The 20,823-nt window shown below is 39.7% G+C and overlaps 1 long non-coding RNA gene across 1 annotated transcript; it reads left to right on the plus strand.

Annotated features, from left to right (window-relative positions):
- Positions 1-11,588: 11,588 nt before the first annotated feature.
- LOC129718498 (uncharacterized) lies at positions 11,589-20,522 on the plus strand. Its single transcript, XR_008726928.1, has 3 exons — positions 11,589-12,453; positions 12,508-12,594; positions 12,654-20,522. It is a non-coding gene; the product is annotated as an uncharacterized LOC129718498 (long non-coding RNA).
- The last annotated feature ends 301 nt before the right edge of the window (positions 20,523-20,823 follow it).

Below are 20,823 nucleotides of genomic sequence, written 5' to 3' on the forward strand. Positions count from 1 at the left end.
CAAGTTGAATTTGATTCTATCTAACCCAGGCGCGTTATTGTTACAGGACAGGGGGGCAGCTGAAAATTCTGCCATCGTAAAAGGTGATTCTATCGCGTCGTGGCCCGGAGACGCATCGCGAACAAAATTTTGCTCAGGAGCAGAGTCCAGACATACTTTCCTGGCAAAATCAAATATCCACCTACTTGAAGACTCCTCGCTTTCGTTGACCGTTACGCGATTCCGCATTCTTCGGGCTGTGTTCCAAAGAGTGCTCATCGATGTCTCCCTCGACGTCTTGTTGACGAACCGACGCCAATTTCCCTGTTTCTATGCTTTAGCCAAGCTTTTAAGCTTGGTATCAAGCTCCGAATACCGTAAATAGTCGCCAGGTATACCTCCCTTCTGGTAGGCCAAAAACGCGTCGGATCTTTGCGTGTAGACATCGGAGCACTTTTGGTCCCACCACGGAGTGAGAGGCCGTTCTTTAATCGTTACGCCGGGATATTTCTTCGTCTGGGCTTGCAACGCGGCGTCGAGAATCAAGCCCGCGAGGAGGTTGTATTCTTCAAGTGGTGGATGATGTTGAATCGAATCGACCGCTTTTGAAATCATTTCCTCGTGTAACTTCCAATCGACATTCCGTGTGAGGTCATACGGAATGTCAATTGGTCGCATGCGAGTTGACCCGTTATTAATTGAAATAAGAATAGGCAAATGGTCGCTACCGTGAGGATCGAGGATTACCTTCCATGTGCAATCCAACCGTAGCGACGTCGAACATAAGGATAGATCCAAAGCGCTTGGGCGCGCTGGAGGTTTCGGGATACGTGTCATTTCGCCGTTGTTCAAAATAGTCATGTCGAAGTCATCGCAAAGGTTATAGATTAAAGAGGAGCGGTTATCATTGTAGGGGGAACCCCAAGCCACACCATGAGAGTTGAAGTCTCGCAAAATCAAACGTGGCGAGGGAAGAAGTTCTATTAAATCAAAGAGCAGCCGTTGCCCAACCTGTGCTCTGGGAGGAATATATATTGAGGCAATACAAAGCTCTTTACCTTGTATTGTCATTTGACATGCGACAACTTCGATGCCTGGAATCGAGGGGAGGTTAATACGATAGAAAGAATAGCACTTTTTAATCCCTAAAAGTACTCCTCCATATGGGGTGTCTCGATCAAGGCGAATAATATTAAAATCATGGAAGTTGAGATCAATATTTGAAGTAAGCCAAGTTTCACAAAGGGAAAATGCATCGCATTTGTTTTTATTTATCAAAACTTTAAACGAAGCAATTTTTGGTAAAATACTTCTACAATTCCACTGTAAGACAGAGATAGAATCCTTCATATACGCAGTTGAATTAGGCATCGAAGGATACAATCGCTGCAAGGAGGGGCCATTGGGCAGTCAACTGCTTCAAAAATGAGCTAACTGTTGGGAGGAATGCTATAAGAAAAATTTTAATTGGATCGGGTACATTGAAAGTTTCAAAAATCCAGTCCACAATGTCAGAAAATTTCACTAATCCAGAGTTTGTTTCATCAACTGGGTGTGCAAAAGGAACAACTGGGGTTTTAGATGTTCCTGGCAGTGCTGGGAACTCCTTCTGGGACTTTAAATTTGCAAGCCCAGGAGGAGTTTGCTTCGGTTTTTCCGCAGCACTGTTTGGTTTGTTTGTAACTTTCATTTCACTTTGAGAAATCTTAGGACCTTTTCTGGGAAGTTTAGGAGAGGAAATATTTTTCCTCTTTCTAGACTCCCCAGGATTGGCGTAAGATGTTCCCGCTGGTAAATCGTCAGAATCGGTTTCATCAGAAGACAACAGATCAAAAGGGTTTGATGTAATGGGAGAAGTGGTAACGGTCTTCTTCAGCATCTCAGCGTAAGAACGCTTCGAACGCTCTTTGAGAGACCTCTTTATTTTATCCCTGCGCTGCATGTACACCGCACATGTCGAGAGCTCATGCTGACTCTCCCCACAGTGAATGCATTTTTCAGCATTTTTACTGCAGGAATCATCCGCATGATTCTCCCCACACTTGCCACAACGTGCCTTATTGCAGCAGTGGGCGGCGGTGTGGCCTAACTGCTTACAATTCAGGCAGTTCATGACGCGAGGCACATATAATCGCACAGGGAGACGAACCCGGTGGATCAAGACGTGGCTTGGTAGCGCTGACCCGGCGAACGTAACTCGAAACGAGTCTGACGGAGTGTTTACTGTTCTTCCACCGATGATCGATGCTGACCGCAATTGCTTGCAGTCGAGCACCTTTACATCGGGACAGGTTTTGTTCTTAAAGCACCCTTTGGCACTTTTCAGTATACACTCGACGGACAGACTCGAATCGGTTATGACACCGTCGATCTCCACGTCTCGTGCGGGTTTGTAAACGCGATACTCGCGTGTGAAGAGCTCAGAGCGAGCTATATCGTTGGCCTCTTTCAGGTTACTGACCACGACACGGAGCTTGTTAGGCCGGACCTTGGAAATTTCGGTCACGCCCTTGTACTCCTTCGTCAGGTCTTTAGAAATCTGCAAGAGGTTCAACTGTTTCGATTTCGGTCCCGCCTTTGGCCGAAAATAGACAGTATAGCTGCCCTGGGCTCCGTCTGGGTAAAGCCTGGGGCGAGAGGGGACTGAAGAATGAACAAGGGAGGGGGTAACAGAAGGGTCAGGGTCAGAGGGGTTCGGGGATGGTGGCGCGGGAGGCGAGGGATCTACATCCATCCCGCTAAGTCTAGCGCACTAGCGCCGACAAGAGCACGTACCTTTTTACTTCTCTCTTCCAGTAAGGTTGGTTGTCCGATCGTTCGAAGTTGCAGCCGTTACAGCCAGCAGCACCAATACAGCAGCACCTAACAGCCACCAGCAGCGAGCCAGGTGTGAGATCACTCCGCACAGCGATACAACTCAACTGTCAACTGATGGCTTCTTTTTTTCCTATTTTGTGTCTCGTCCACTGCTGTAGCACAATTAAGCCAGCAGCCAAATCGGCTTACGCACCAGCTGGCAGTCACGATGCGAAACAGTTGCACAAAGGCGCGACCTTGAACCCGGATTTATTTCACTCGACCAGGCAAACAATGCCAACACTTGTTCACACGTCTTTTGTTTTATATTCTATCGGAGCGATCACCAAACACGTCCGATACTGATGCGTGTTCGGCACAGAATGATCGTGCGCTACTTGTTTTTATTAAATTTGTGTTTTTCGTTTGTTACAACTAGTTCCAGTGTAAGTGAAAAAACTGTACCGTTCGTGCCTCTCCGGAGAAATATAGTCAAACGGTCAGACTCAGCTTGTTTGCTGCTGCGATTGCGGGTTTTTGACGTGTTCGCGTAGTGTTTGTTTGGTGATGCTTATTAACTTACACGTAGGAAATCCAGCGAATAAATTGGACACTAAATCCAGTCGTCCTCTGGAAAGTACCGTTCATATGATTATCATGGATTTTTGACGATGTTCGAGAATGTATTCGGGTTTGGAGCACGGCATTGGTGCTGTTATCGACTGCATGGTCATGTCCTTTGCTATTGGACCTATCCTGATGTTGAAAAATCGATCGGAAGCATCCATTTGCAGAAGTGCTGCACTCAGAAAGTAACTATTGCACCCAGACTGGTATGCTCTCGATTGAACAAATTATTATTACAATTTCGACGTCCAGCACCGCCGGATGATGTTGAATCGCTGGTGCTAGCAAAGCAAGGCAATACTGCTATTCAGCGGTAGGTTTGCGTGAATATATGGCTTTACCGGATACGTCGTTCTATATTTTTACAGGTATTTGCTGTCAGCTGATTGTTGCGACGAGTGGTGTGCTCATTTTAATAAAACACTTGCTCTACTTGAAGCCTGGGGACAGACCGATAACAGAAGTACGAGTTACTAAATACGTCCAATCTGCTTCATATCAGTTTTCTGTACAGTTGCCATTGTTAGTAGTATTATTATTAGTTAGTTATTTATTAAATTTTACTAATTCGAACATCCCAAGCAGATGAAGATTAGTGTTTTTTTTTTCAAATTGAAATAATTATTTACTAATATTTATTTAGAATTTATATTGTTTGTTCTGCCATAAACGGAGACATCAACACTATTACATACATTTTTTATTTTATTATATTTATAGTTTGTAGTTGCTTTCGCAGTAAGGTGAAAATGAAAATGTCAAACAAAAAATGAATCGAAATAAAATTCAAACCTAATCTTACATTTATCTTTTACTGACTATAATTGAGCAACGATTTTTTCAGAACTTATTCGACATATTTTGTAATGTTTACACATTAGTAAGCCTATGTATAGGAGTCAAATTAAGTCGGATAGGCAAGGCATGACAAACCTGCCAATTTTTGGATAGATTTGATGATTGGTTACCTGATAATAATGCTTATTTGCATCATTGGCATAGATGTAAAAACCATTTCTAAAGTGAATGTTTCATCAAGATCAGGAATCGGCAAAGAGCTCATCGAAAAATGGCAATTTCTCATCCGAAAATCCCCAACGGAACCTGTCTCAGGGGACATTTACATTTTTGCATAAAAATATAGCGTGTGGCACCTTTATCTCCAGGATTTTTCATCTGGAATCATTCAAAATGCATATTTTTAAATTTAGGCGTCATTGGCCACTTCCGGAACAAACTGGATGTCCCGAAGGAACTCGTAGTGCGAGAATTTACATTTCTGCAACAAAATATAGCATGCGACACCTCTATCTTCAGGATTTTTCATCAGGAATCATCCAAGACATATTTCTGAACACAGACTGCATTGGCCACTACCGGAATAATCTAAACGCCCCGGAGAAACCCGGAATGGAGACATTTCCAATTGCATCAACCTCTATCTTCAGGATTTTTCATCTGGAATGTTCCTAGAGACATATTTTTGAATATATGCTTCAATGTCGTTTAACGCACACCTGTCCCATCGTGCATAAGGTTTGCGAAGAACATAAAATAAGTACAGGTCGGACTCGATTATCCGCAGTTTTAAAAAACATGTTGCTCCGGATAATCGAACCCTCCTTCAATATCTCTCATCTATAACAGTGAGTTTTCTATTATAATATATTGTACACAATACATGTGCCGACGGAAAAAATTAAAAATTGTCTTCAGACTGTTTGTCTACGTTTTTTATACACAGGGCTGCTGAACATCACTTCGTTGCATTCGTATTCATTTATTATTGCCAAAGCACAACAGCACGTTGCAACAGTGTATTCACTCAGCAAAGGAAACAACGCCTATGGTGAACTGAACTGTTACGAGTGGCTTGTGGGCGATGAATAGTTATTAAAACGTAATATGATTACTTTCGTGTTTGACTCGTATTGGCTACGATTTACTCAAGTCATCCGAAGGGATATTGAGCGATCGGATGGGAATACATCGTTTCAGAAGCCTTGTCACTCAGATCAATTCCGATGAGTATTCACTGTGAATGGTATTGCCAATCGCAATGATGCTTCGGGGCGAATCCAAACGAAAAATAAAAATTGCCGAGGAAGAAACCTATACTGCCGTGGGCTAGGATTTTGACGTAAGCGCCAAAAGCACAAAATCGCTACAGAAGCGATTCAATCTAAATCGTTCGCAAATTAACAGAAGCGCTTTATTACGCAATCTGATCTGATATAATCTGAGTAAATATGATGAAAAACGTACCCCATTGCTTTAACACGTTTATTTATGTAAATGCATTGAGTTCTAATGCCAACGTCACTTCTCTTGCAAAAGAGCAAAACCATTTCAACGTTTTGCACTAAAAGTGACGTTGGTACGCCTGAATAGTCTAGTTTGTCATGCGTACTGGTCTGTACTGGTAATCAGCAGCAAAGATATGAATAAAATTATGCACTCCACAAGCATGATACACTATCGTATCCGTAACTAAACGTCACATCTATGCAAAGTGGCGCTAACGTCACTTCTTATTTTTGATATTTCTCAGTTATTTATCAAAATTTTTGAAAACGACAACAAGCATCTTGAAGGTGGTTACCTATACACTGCTGGAAATAAGTATAAAGACAAGCGAAGTTTGGGCTAATTTGTACTGAGTGGTCAATATTGAACAGAACACATATACACTGCTGATTTATAGTGTAAGCTCTCACGCAAAAATGTATTTGTTTTCTGGATTGTATATGTTTTAAGATAAATAAGTGCTATAATCGGATTTTCGACGTGGAAATAAGTATAAAGACACTAATTGTTTTTTTAAACAAACATTTTTTGATGGGCAATTTATAACAAATTAGTAATCCGTAGCATCATCTTTGTTATGTATGACCTCTTGCAGTCTTCGTGGCATAGAAATTATTAGATTTTTCAAAATATCAAGATCAAGTTTAGACCATTCTTCTTGTATCGCGCGTTTCAGTTGTCCCGCCGTTTCATACTTTCTTCCATGCTTGAAAATGTTACGCGATAGTAAGCCCCGCACGTTTTCTATCGGATTAAAATCGGGACTGCAGGCTGGCCACTCCAAAACAGGGATTTCGTGTAGCCTCAAAAACTCTTTGGTAGCTTTCGACGCATGACAAGCAGCATTATCCTGTTGAAAAATCATGTTTTCGTTCATAACATTTTCGGAAAATGGAATTAGAACTTCATCTAACAGCTCGCAATACATTTTTGAATTCATACGTGATGAAATAAAACAAATAGGCGTTTTCCCAACCATGCTAAAACCGGCCCATATCATCACTGTTCCTCCACCGAAGTTTCGTTTCTCTCTTGTTGGTCTTTTTTGCTTTTTATCGTGCCAGCGACTAGTGAAACCATCTGGTCCATCAAGGTTGAATTTTTTTCTCGTCACTGAAAACCACATTTGACCATTCATCTTCCCAAAACTGGTTCTTTTCAGCGAAAGTAAAACGGGCTTGTGACTCTTGTGACGAGGCAAAAGTAGTGGTACAGGCGTTGTTTTCGTAAAGACAATATTGGGATCATCGTTTAAAACCTGACGAATCCGACGAGTAGATACGGACAGGTTCATTTCTACTCTGATTTCAGCCGAAGACAGTTTCTGGTGGACTGCCATCCTTTTAATTTCCCGTTTATTTCTTGGCGTCAAAGAAGATGGCCGCCCAGATCGCTTCTTTACGGCATATTTTTCGCCCAACCGGAGGAAGTTGTGCACTACATCTTTGCTCCTACCGATCCTGATGCCAATTTCACGGAGAGACAACCCTTGTTCTCGAAGTGCGATAACTCTTCCTCTCTCAAAATCGGTCAAAGCACTGTTTTTCGGCATTTTTTTCTGTAAATATCCTTGTTTGGGTAAATGAAATTAAAAAACCGATTTTGTCATCCTAATATTACCGTTAATAACTTATTTCAACCGCTGCGAAACACTAATGTCACCAAATACCCACTACAAATTAAAACCGACAGACCAACAATAGTGTCTTTATAATTATTTCCAAGCGCAAAAATGAAATAATCCGCTCATGACACATACACATGCAATTCCAGCAAACTTACGCGCAGTGAATATGCAACTCACTAGCACAATCACATAAACAAGCATTTGATTCGAATATCTTACACTGTAAATTGAAACCAGTGAAAAGTGTGTTGTCTTTATACTTATTTCCAGCAGTGTACTATAGTAATAGGTAAAAAAATAAAATTTGAAATTTTGGCGCTTACGTAAAAACGACAGCACACGCCAGTATATATGTAAATATATATATGACCATGTCCGGCGGGTTGCTTCTGATTGAATCTTAGGCCGTGGACGCGGTTTGCGCAGCGAAGGCGGTTCATTCTGCCGCAGGTTAATGTACAGCTCTACTTAGGGCTGTACATTAACCCACGGCAAGGTGAGCCGTCTTCGCAGCACAGGCCGCTCCAGTATTTCCACGACTTTAGTCATTTTCTTTGATCCGTAGCTAATTTAGTTGGCTCTTTAGGCCAGGACGCGGAAACAGTCATCAAGAAGATACAGGTAGAGGGTGTCAAATTGTTCCGTTTAAATAAATAGAAAATTGTTCCTTTTGAGAAAGGGTTTTCTTTTAATTTTTTTAGATGTTTTCAAGCGACACAAAGAAACAATCTTTTGTATTTATGTAAACATAACTTTAGAGTTAAGAAAACAAATATCGACAAAAGAAACATACAAAATGGCGGACATATTCACAAATTCGTAATAATGCAATTCATAATCATCATAATCATCATGAAAGTCTGTCTGTCTGTCGCTACTTTTTAGCAGTAAAAGTATTGAACGTTGAAATGTTTTTTTCTCAACTCTGGTAAAATTAATATGTACTTTAATTGTCTTTGCAACAAATGTAAATTTGTGTAAATAACTTAAGTAATTTTGCTATACACCAAAGTCGCTTTTTACGCGGGGGTTACGTGCCGCGTAAATTCCGGAATTCGCGTAAAAGCCGCGTAAAAAAACTCGCGTACATTTTCCTATGTCCAAACCTATCTTTAAGCGAATGCAAAAGACTATTTCTCTGTGTCGCATATTTCACCCCGAAAATAAAACTAAGAAAAACCACCTCCGACCAATGAGAACACTTTGAAGAAAGCGCTATACCTTTTGAATAAAATCTGTTGGTCGCAAATTCGTTTTTTCATCTCCAAGATGAATAAATTAAAGCTACAATTTATTTATTTACCGTATATTGCAAACATCGATTGAAAAATAATTTTTAAATATTTATGTAACCATATTTACCGAGTACAAGAATTATTTGTAAGCAAACTACTTGCTCTACAAAAAGTACCTTTACGCGTCCAACGGAGTACCCGGGTACTCACAAATTGAAATTTTTATAAGTTATACAGTTTTCCACCTATTTCGATAGTTTTAGCACCAAAAAATTAAGAAGCTCATTTATTTTCGAACAAGCGTTAGTGGTGTCCCGTAAGAATTTGCTTATTCCCGAAAATCTGGTTTTCCGGGTTTATATTCCGAAAAACAAACAAACTGCGAATATGCGTATAGTTGAAAGAAAGCAGGGATATATACTTTATAATTTCTGTCTTACAGTGGCGAGCCAGCTTGTGGCTAAAAACCTCCTTGTTAAACTTAAATGAGCAGGGGTACATAGTGTAATTGAATTTCAGGGGACCAACTTTTTGAGCAGGCTTAGACGTTTTTACTCTAACTGAGTAAGAGCTTTGTACATTTACTTCGTATTCATATCAAGCTCGTATTCAACTATCCAGCCGTCAAAATACTCTACTCATCTCCATTGACGAGTAATTGAAGATATACAGTAGGGCGCCAACGAGATGTATGAAAAAAATGACATTCGAATATCGTTTGGCGGTAGGGTTCAAAAGCTTCGTTTTCCCCATGCTAAATTTCAGCTAAATCGGACTTTGGGAACATGTGCCTCGAAGCGATCAATGTTTCAACTTTTTGACTGATGAAAAAAACGCACAATCGATTTTTTTTTTGATGCCGAATGTCTTAAAATGCATGAAACGGGAGATAATCGACTTTCTGACGTTTAGAAACTTTTAAGCTGGGGTCAAAGAAACATATGGGGAAAATTGACCTTCGAATTTCGTTTAGCGGTAGGGCTGATGATTTTATTTGAGAAGACGAAACTTTTGAGCCCTATCGCCAGAACGAGATTCGAAAAATCGATTTTCATTGGCACCCTAATGCATAGGTTACGGCTGGGTATTTAATTATTGACAGTGAACTTCAACTTATACGTTTGAAGAACATACGGAGACGTCAATATCAAAGATCTCGTGATCCTGCTTTGAAAATTATTTTTCAAGAATTACAAAAGGAAATTAAACATAGATTCACTCTCTTGCAAAATGAGAATTTCATGAGAGAAGTTGAACAACTAAAACCTTATTCAAAACCTTTCTGGAAGCTTTCGAAGGTTCTTAAGAAACCTTCGAAGCCCATTCCAGTCCTTAAAGATGGTGATTGCATTTTTCTAACGAATGAACAAAAATCTCAAAAACTTGCTCAGCAGTTTGAGAGTGTTCATAACTCCAATTTGAACGTAGTAAGTCCTATTGATAATGAAGTAAACCAAAAGTATGGTCAGATCACCACCCAAGAATTTCTTTCTGAAGAAAAAAATTATAAATTATAAAAAATTATAATTATAAATAATTCAAAAACATGAAAGCACCAGGAGATGATGGGATTTTCTATATCCTCATCAAAAGACTACCCGAAAACTCTTTAAATTTCTTGGTAAATATTTTTCACAGATGCTTTGCACTAGCACATTTTCCTACGAAATGGGAAAATACCAAAGTCACTCCAATTTTAAAACCCGAAAAGAATCCAGCTGAGGCACCAAGTTATCGACCAATTAGTTTACTTTCCTCTATTAGCAAACTTTTTGAAAGAATAATTCTCAATAGAATGATAACACATATAAATTAGAACTCAATTTTTGCAAATGAGCAGTTTGGTTTTCGCCAAGGGCATTCCACTACTCATCAGTTACTTAGAGTAACAAATATGATTCGAACTAATAAATCTGAAGGCTATTCGACTGGAGCTGCTCTTCTAGACATAGAAAAGGCATTCGACAGTGTTTGGCATAAAGGTTTAATAGCTAAAATGTCAAATTTCAGTTTTTCGCTTTACCTCACAAAAATGATACAAAGTTATTCAACTGACCGCACTCTCCAGGTTAACTATCTAAATGGTAAATCTAATAGATTGCCTGTTAGAGCTTGTGTGCCTCAGGGGAGTAACTTGGGCCCAATGTTAGTGTTAGTGTCAGTGGGATCGTAGCGCTAGCCCCGCAATTGTCCTGTACACTTAACAGTTGGCTACGAAGTCTGTGTATAATAAACAGAAAGTCGAGTTCCGATACGGAATGTAGTACCAAGGCTTTGCTTTGTATCCCCCGCGTAAAAAGCGACTTTAGTGTACTGAAAAAAGAGATCACTACACAACACACTATTCATAAAAGTTTTCCGCGATTTCTCGAGTTTTGATAAAAAAACGTTCCAATATTTCACATCGATCAATTTCATGTCCAAAAAGAACAAAAACCAAAACAAACAGTCGTCATGTTGCCAAATATGTTTGTTACACGATGTTTGACAGCTAGATCCCCCCTGAATATTATTATTATTTAATCCAAGATGGCAATGGAATCTGCTCACAGACACCTGAACAGTGCATGTATGTTAACTAGAGTGGGTTATTCGTTTGGGGCTCTGGAGGTTCCGGGCTTTCCGAGGGTCGGGTGCTCGTGTCTCATCTGATGCATTGCGTATGGAATTTGTTTTGTTCTTCGTCGCTTTCTTTCTGAGAAGTTAGAAGTGGCCTAGGCCGTGTGCTTTGTGAAGTCATGGTGTAGTTGTTTTATGCTGGTAGCTTTTTTGTCGGCACTGGGTAAAACCCCGCCCAGAAATAATTTGTATCGAGATATTGCATTCCTAAACAAACAAATGTAGGTAATTGTCCAAGGTGTAGATGGCATACGATACATGTTGCAGAGGTTGATGAAGATCGGACTAGTGCTGGTGCCCTGGTGGTGTTGGAGGGGGGATGAATTTCGAATTTCGTTGGGGACATCTAAGCACCATGGTGTCTTCGGCAAATTTTGGGGTCATAGAATGTGTGGCATATTTTGGGGTCATAGAGTGTATGGCTTAAGCGATTCTCGGCTCACTGGAAAGGAGCATGCAGGGGAGATGGGTTTTCCTCTTCAGATCTTTATGCTGGAGCATCGGGTAGGGACGGGACCGATCGACTACCGATAGATTTGGGATTGTTTGTGGGTGGAGCAGAAAAATTTTGTTTCTGGATTTGTATTGTTGTGTTTTTCCGTAGAGACGCCACTCTAGTATATATTTAGGTGTGTGTTTATATGTGTATGGGTGTATGTGTATATATGCATGCTTTTATTAATTTTACCTATTTGTACCAAACATGCCTAACAAGTATGTGAGAATCATACATTAATCAGATCACACAAAAACAAGGATTTGCCGGCACAATTCACTAATGCTCAAATTCCTTGTGTTTTTTCCTTTGCATAAATATATACTTCTCACATACGCACTACACAATACGCCTACAAATGAGAGAAAAGTATAAATGCGACCTATTCATATTTGCCCCATTTGTTCCACAAAACGGAAGTCACTATCTTGGACTTTAAAATCGTATCTGCGGTCGGATGAACTTCAAAACATCCGAAGTTTTCCCAAACTATTCACAATGCAACTATTTTTCTACTCACTTTATATTCGCGGTGGATGAAACCATTATTTGTCCCTGCCTAGGTTAGCTCTAGATATTTGTGATGTTTCAACGACGTAATTTTCCCGAAATGTATTAGAAAGCAAATTGTTGAATGATTTTCAAAATCGAAATTCTCATAACATGTCACATTTTTAAAATCTTTACAGTTAAAAATTGCATTTGTTTTGTCGGTACAAACGAAAGGAATGTTTTTCAAAAAAAAGCCTATCATCACTCTTCTAAACGTATGTAACGGAAACTTAAGTTGTTCGTTTATTCAATGAAAAATGTCGTTTTAGAATTTGAACCCACGGCTTGATTGTTTGCAGATGATCTTCAATGAAATACACTCAATTTTAGACCTGGAAAATTATTAGGAAATCAAGGTAATGCAAGGTATCAAAGATACGATGATTAAAGATAATTATATTATTATTTTTCGTAGAGGTTGCCCAGCAATTTCGAATGCTCATAAAGATCTCGCATGTCCGTCGCAGATTTTCTCAGTCTTGATCCATTTAAATCTATTTGGCGCTGCTTACTGATATCCAGCTGCTGTGAACGAATGTTACATTTACCGTTCGCCTGTAATAATAACAAAAATAATAATTAACACAGTATTTAACCGGATAAAAAAAGATAACATTAATAGAACAAACTGTGCAGTTAGGTCGAAATACCATACGTAGCATGGTGCTAGTGTTACTAACGTGAAGTACTCTGCCGTGAGATGACAAAGTGAAGTAAGTTAGAGGTGGGCAATCCGCTCACGAACTGATCTAAAGAGCTGGTTCTTCAAAGTGAGTGAGTGATCTATCGCTCTTTTTTAAAGAGCGGTAACTCACCCCTTACTTCAAGCAAAAAGCTGAAGCTGATTTTGTTGATCAGACACCGCAAGCGAGAGCCATATGAATGTTTTACACCCAATACCATCACACTGCAATACCATCCTATGCATAACCATCCACCAGCCGCGGGAATAAAAAATAAAATCTACTTGCCACAGTGCACACGGGCTGGCTAACGCCGGGACGTACATGAAAAGTGGAACGAAAAGAGCGAAAGAACTGATTCACTGATCTTTTAAATCTATGCAGACAATCCGCTTGCGAGCTGATCAGAAAATCAGTTCTTTAAAAGATCGAAATCTTCTGATCGCGAGCGGATTGCCTGCGAGCTGAACAAAAGAGCCATCGGACGAACCAGTTCTTCTGAGAGCAAAAGATTTCACTCTTTCAAAGAACTGAGTCTTTTGATCACCCTGCGAGCGTATTGCCAGATCAGTGAATCAGTTCTTTCGTTCTTTTCGTTCCACATCCATTCGTGTGCGTACTCGGCGTTAGTCATTCCGTGTACCTGTGTATGGACTGTTGCAAGTTGTTTTTTTGCATGCTCTTGCGGCTGGCTGGTGGCTGGGTGATGGGGAATGCAGGATATGCATATCAGGGAAGACGTTTGGTGGCAGCTTGTTTCTGGGAGTTCTATTGTAGTTTTGCGCGCGATCTTGTGCTCGGCAAATCGGGTGTAAAGCTTTCACATGGCTCTCGCTTGCGGTGTCTGATAATTAGCTACACTGATAAAAGCCAAAAATTATGTAGGAACGAAAAGAGCGAGTGAGCTGTTAAAAAGAACTAGTTCATTTTAGTGAGCGGAACCGCTCTGATCCGCTCACTATAGTGAATCACTTTTCCCACCTCTAAAGTAAATGCCATTTTTTCGAATATGAGGTTTTCACGCCAATATGTTCGTTATTCGAAGACCTATCTCTTGGTATCTTCCTTTTCGTTTATTCGTATGTTGCATAAATAAAAAAAAAAAAATTGACGTAGGCATTTAATGCAAAAGTGAGTGACAAAAAATTCATTCGTTTTAAACCGTACTGAAAAGATGTGTGTACTGTAGATGTAAACACCGCGCGTTTGATAGTTGATTTTAAAATCATTGTTTTTTGTTGTACAATTCGTTCGATAACCGTAATTTCTGTGTTACTGTGTTATTTACATCGATTGTGATCATACTGTGCTGTGGGACATTGAAAATTGGACCGCTATAAATCGACATTGAATTCCGCCAAACTTAATTTTTTCACTACGATGGCAAAGAAGATGTGCAAACAATGCCAACAGTTAGCCTATACACCAGAGAGACGCCGAGATACTCACCGTTAAGGCAACTGTCAACATCAAAACGGGCGAGCTGTATAATTTCGCATTGCCGTTATTCGTTTCGATGTTGACAGTTGCCTCAACGGTAGTGCCTTGTCATTTCTCTAATATACAGGTTCACTAAATGCCAATTGGTGAACGAAACCAAATCGATGTAGCGAGTACATTTTAGTAATATTTGTTTGTAAATATTAGTTACAAAATATTTGCATGCTTCGAATGAGGTTTCACTTCAAATATTTTAAAACAGTTTTCCAAATAAAACGTTTGATTCAATCACCGTAAGCAAGGCCACAGTCAGAATAGTAATTGGCATGATATTCGAAAAATGAGATCCCCGGTGCTCAAGTGCGCTAATTGCCTTTCTCCACCGATGCTGCTGATGCGACGGGATGATTGACCCAGCCGTGAAAGTCTATCGACCTTTGGCCCCTACACTTCACTTTAGTCTGGCTAGTGGAGGAGTTAGGAGTGACTTGTGATTAGCTCGGTCGAGTACAGGCAAAAGTATAAGGTGTTAACTGCCGCTATTCGTATAACGGTCCTATGTAAAATTTTGGTGTTTTTATGTTTTTTTGTGGGAATGGGTTCATTTTAGTATGTTTTTCAAAAATTGCTTGAAGAAGTAAGGTTTGTTCCTTGAAACTTCGATTTTTTTTTCTCTCAGGATGTACCACGTACTAATTATTAGCATAACAGTCCTAGGTTTTACTTCTCATATAACCCTTTCTAGAAATCATTTTCAATCACGTTGAAGGTAAAATTGCTTCATGCGTTAAGCAAACCTTGAATCTATTCAACTATTTTTTTGTAGTTTTGTCAAGGGATCAGCCATTCATTACGAAAAAATAAAAATCGAAATTAAAATTAGAGGTTTATTCGAAGAAAATGTTATAGTTTAAATTAAAGCTTCATGTGGAATCTTTAAGAGATAACTAGCATTGTGGAAGGTTTTTCCAAAAGAATTTTTGTTCATCAGGAACAACTGTCAGAATCACGGCCAACAGCGCACTTTTCCGGTCGGGGCTTACACATACTGGCTTTTTCTGTCTAATCAGGGCGCTTTCTAAATTCAAGTTGCTCGAATTTATTATCTTTCGCTGTTTGCCAGATATTATGTTGCAGGTCAGCAGCATATCCGTTTCTTCGATCGAACTACTGTACTGCATATCGTAGGAACCTTTCTTGAAGACGACTTTTCTAATCTGTTCAATGTAAGGACGCGGGCTACATTTGTTCAGGATATACGGAGCGACTGCAAACTTCGTTTCAAAAAAGTCGGCTGCTTGCATGCTCATTACTTCCACCTTCTTCGTTGCTTTTTGTACTGCGTTTCGAAAATCGGAAAGTCAGCGTTCGTGGTCCGTGACGCATCATAGCCCTTTCAACTGCTGCGTAAAAGCTATCGGCGGCCTTGAATGTATGGCCACTTTCGAAGAATTTCAGCGTCACATTCTTGACAAGGACATGCTCTGAGTTGACCAACAAAATCATATAGAGGAAAAAATTCCAATTTTTATTTTGAGATGAACAGTTGTCCAGCCAAAATGTCACTTTTTCCTCATGTCATGTCCTTATACTGGATAAGCACTTTATAAAAGCAGCTGGTAATATTACTAGCCGACCGTCCAGCCGTGCTTTCATCCCATACACAAGCCGTTACTGGAAAGGTTGCAGAATAGGCACCCACTGGTGCAAACGTTTCATTAAACGCGAGCAACCGTTGGCTGAAAATGATTGATTTTAGTCCATCCAAACGAGGTAGCTGTATGACCTAAAAAACAGATTTAGATTAAACCAACAATTTTATTAAAAAATAATTATTACCTTCTGAAGATCAACAGCCAGAATAATTTCCTTTGGCCTTACATGATGGCCGTCTTTCTGATACTCAATCCGTGCCTCCGTCGCTAGTCGCATATGCTCAGAATAAAAGCGACACATAGAGCATGTCGGCGACGTCTCATCTGGATGTCCTGTTTCTTTTTCATGAAGCGTACTGTACCAACGATATGTGCATTTCTGCCATAACACGGCTGTAGAAAGAATAGCTTACTTTCAGTTCCGGACTTGCGGACTGTTGGTATTGCTCATGCATGGATGTTTCCGTGAGATCAGAGGGTAGGTAGAGACGGTTTGGTGCATGCTGGCGGCGGTAATGAGACACGGACGGATTAAAAGATTCAATATGCGCTTTGACGGCTTCGTATTTGGCAGTGCTCCTTTTATACTTTCCACGCTGTGATAATTTTACACTTCCGTCAATATTTTCTTTGAAGCATCGATATACAATGTTTCTTAAACAAATTTTGAAACAAATTTTTATAGGTAATAAGTTATAAATAGGTCTAAGATTGGAAAACTTACCCGCAATTTTGATTAAAGCCAATAGTATTCAAAAAACATTCTTGCATACTTGTTGTATTTCTCCGCTTTCTAACCGAATGTGGAAAACATAAGAGAAGAGCTTTCTCGGATCATTAGCTAAACGGTTCTTTCGACGTGTCTTCACGGTCATACGCTTCACGTTCTCACGTATAAAGCTACTTTGATCCGCATCATTCAAATTCCAAAACTTGGCATGTGTGAGGACTCTCACATCTTTCGTCATCGCCGTGCTGCAGTCTTTACTGCAGCCACAGTTCGCCATGATTGCGTTGTGGTTTAATCGCCGGGATTTCGCAACCCTCAATTTTTGTAATTCTCTTTTTGTTCGCTTCCGTTTTTTGTAGCTCCCCTGAAGAAGCTACTGTCCAAATCAGGGGTCTCCGTAGACCCAGATCCTGTTGCAAAATTTTGCTGCTGCTTTAGCGCAGTATCCAATTGCCAAGGTTTGGACGGAAACTGCGCAGGTTCGCCGAAGCCGATAAAATCCTCGTCAGAGTTATCTTCCTCACTTAAATAAACATCCAAAAGCTCAAGAGCGGACATTTTCGAACACATGCGAAAACAATTTTCCAAATAAAACAACCTTTTGTGTAAAAAAACAACTGCAAACTAGCTGTCAAACTGTTGCTCTCGAACGTAGGACTGGTGTGCGAAAATTTTGTTGATAGATGGGCAAAATATTTGCCTAACAGTCTCCCTGTTATTTTTTTAGTAAAACACATGTTTTTTGAAAAATCAAAGAAAAAGTTATCGGTTTCCGTTATACTCTAGTAGAAAATTGAAATAAATATTGAAATTCAGTCCGCGCAAATATATATTTCGACTGTGACATACAGTCTTCCTCAGTGCTTATGTGGACTGGTAAAGAGCAAAGCGTAAATCCTGTTTTTTGTTTGTAGTAGGTAAAAATGAAAATTTAGCACTCTTAATTGGAGTTAGGTAGGGAATTATGCGGTCGATTGTTTATCGTACCATGTCTGGGGTTTTTGGGAAGCAGATTGAATAGCCATGAGGGGTGATTACCTGCGTCTTTGTTGAGAAGCGTGCATGAGTGTTGTTTATAAATTTCTAAACTTTCAGCTACGTCTAATTTCCATAAATTATTAACGGGGCGGAGGAGGTGAATGTTATCCGAAGTTAGTGGATGTTCCTCGTTAAAAATATGTTCAGCCACTTTTGATTTGAAAAGGTGTGGTGGGGCATTTTTTGAAGCTTTACTTGCTTTTGTCACTTCTTCGAAATGTTCTTTGAAACGTATCCCTAGGTTACGTTTAGTTTGTCCAATGTAAAGCATATCACAGTGACTGCATGCAATTTTATAAATTCCAGCTTTGTTCAGGGTATCAATAGGGTCTTTGGTAGACCCCAATTTTGTTTTGAGTTGGGTATTTCTACTAGTGTAGACAATATCCATCCCAAATTTCCTAAATTTTGAACGAAGTGGGCGTGTCAAGTCAACGTCATATTCAACGGTTACCCTTTTCTTCTGTTATTGGGGTGAGTGTTGTAAAAAATTTCCGAATTTGAGCACGCTTCTTTTTATCAACAATGGCTTGAATGATACTTTCATTGTAGCCATTAAGTTTAGCAATTTCGAAAATATATTCCAGTTCCTTTTGCTTGGCTACTTCACTTAGAGGTAAAGTTTCCATGCGGTGGATCATATGATGGAAAGATGTCATTTTATGCTGGAAGGGATGGTTTGAAGTGTTAGGTATTACCCGTTTTGTATTCGTGGGTTTCCGATAAATTTCAATTTCCAAGTCCGTAGACTTTCTGACTACAACGACGTCCAAGAAAGGGAGTCTGTTGTTAAGTTCTTTTTCAATTGTGAAGTTTATATTTTTATGGGTATTATTAAGGGATATGAAAAAAGTTTCAAGATCCGCCCTTTTCAAAATACAAAAAATACCATCCACATACCTTTACCATCGAATCGGTAAGATGTTCCTCTTCTCTAATGTACTTTCTATATTTGCCATGAAGAGCTCACATAAAGGGGGGAGAAAGAGGATTCCCCATTGGTGCCCCTTTAGCATGTTTGTAAAATTTACCACGAAATGTGAAGTAGTTTTCTTTCATGCAAAGGCGTGAAAGTTTCAACAAACTGTCAACTTTCTTTTTTCCAAGTATTATCAGAATATTGGGAAAGAAGCCAGTCCTCTAAAAGGTTTAAGGTTTCATTCACTGCAACGCTAGGAAATAAGGCCGTAACGTCAAATGAAACCATTATCTCATCAGATTGGATGTTACCCGAGGATCTTAAATTTTCAACGAACTGATCGACTTGGAAATTTCTTGGGCATGGCTTGAAATTCTTTTACCAGCCATTTAGCCAATTTTTCTGTGGGAGCCCCTACCGCTGAGATAATTTCTCTCAAAAAAATATCTCAAAACAAAATTGGGGTCTACCAAAGACCCTATTGATACCCTGAACAAACCTGGAATTTATAAAATTGCATGCAGTCACTGTGATATGGTTTACATTGGACAAACTAAACGTAACCTAGGGATACGTTTCAAAGAACATTTCGCAGATGGACAAAAGCAAGTAAAGTTTCAAAAAATGCCCCACCCCACCACACCTTTTCAAATCAAAAGTGGCTGAACATATTTTCAACGAGGAACATCCACTAACTTCGGATAACATTCAACTCCTCCGCCCCGTTAAAAATTTATGGAAATTAGACGTAGCTGAAAGTTTAGAAATTTATAAACAACACTCATACACGCTTCTCAACAAAGACGCAGGTAATCACCCCTCATGGCTATTCAATCTGCTTCGCAAAAACCCCAGACATGGTACGGTAAACAATCGACCGCATAATTCCCTACCTAACTCCAATTAAGAGAACTAAATTTTCATTTTCACCTACTACAAATAAAAAACAGGATTTACGCTTTGCTCTTTACCAGTCCACATAAGCACTGAGTAAGACTGTATGTCACAGTCGAAATATATATTTGCGCGGACTGAATTTCAATATTTATTTCCAAAAAAATTTCTAGTAGAGTATAACGGAAACCGATAACTATTTCTTTGATTTCTTAATCACTCTGCTAAGACGCTCGGTATAGATTTTCTAAATTTGACATGTTTTTTGTTTTTATTTGTGGTTTTTTTTTCCGACGAAGCCTTTGTTCCTAATAAGTTGTGTGCGTTTGTGCAAAAATTTACAGCGAAAGAAAGAACACCGATGCGAAATGATGATTATATCGAAAAAGTTTCAATCGCATTTTTCTCGGCAGCTGAATTTTCGACGTAGGACTGTTATGCTCAAAGCGGCAGTTAACCGCATTGAAATCTTAAACAGGATCGCTAAATTTCCTTTCCCTAGATAGTGAAGCTGTTCCCATTCCAACGAAGCGGAATGTAAAATCCACCGAGAGTGGTAGGCACTGAGTGAGTACACAACTAAGAAATAGTTCATGCGCATGTGACCAGAGATAAGGGGCGAGATCCTAAAATTGACCAATAAGTTCGAATCGTGTATGGAAGAAAGAAGTTTAGATCGCACAGTAGGAAGAAAAGTTAGATAGTTTAAATGGGAAAGGTAAGGGAGAAGAAAGACTAGGCCTAGCGAAGAGAATGATTAAATCTAATGTTTGACGGTAAATTAAGGAATGCTAATTAAACCCCATATAATCGTAAAACCAGACTTGTGAATATTGGCTAATATTGTGCGCTATTCCCTTTAGTGTCTTGGGAGAGGTTTCCATGCGGTTCGGGTGACGTAGTTCTGCCTAGTTATCTTTTTGTGTAGATTTTGTACTGGGGAGGCTGACACTGAAATCAGCCACGATCTCTCCCGATTCTTACCGGTGGGCAGACGGGTTGGGGTGTAGGGCCTTGCTCGTGATGATAACAACTCTCCCGGTTTGTCTAGCGAGTATTTTAACCGTTACTTGAAGGCACGGGGTTTAATGCGTGCGCAAGGTCATCTGACGTGATTGTTTCAACGGAGTACCGCGATAGGTGTTGGAGTCGGCCAACTTCTTTCTCCTCCTTAGTATAGGAATAAAAAGGAACCCTCCCCTAAGGGTCTCACGCTGGACAATCAT

Source organism: Wyeomyia smithii, chromosome 1 (genome assembly GCF_029784165.1).
Source record: "Wyeomyia smithii strain HCP4-BCI-WySm-NY-G18 chromosome 1, ASM2978416v1, whole genome shotgun sequence".
Lineage (NCBI taxonomy): Eukaryota > Metazoa > Arthropoda > Insecta > Diptera > Culicidae > Wyeomyia > Wyeomyia smithii.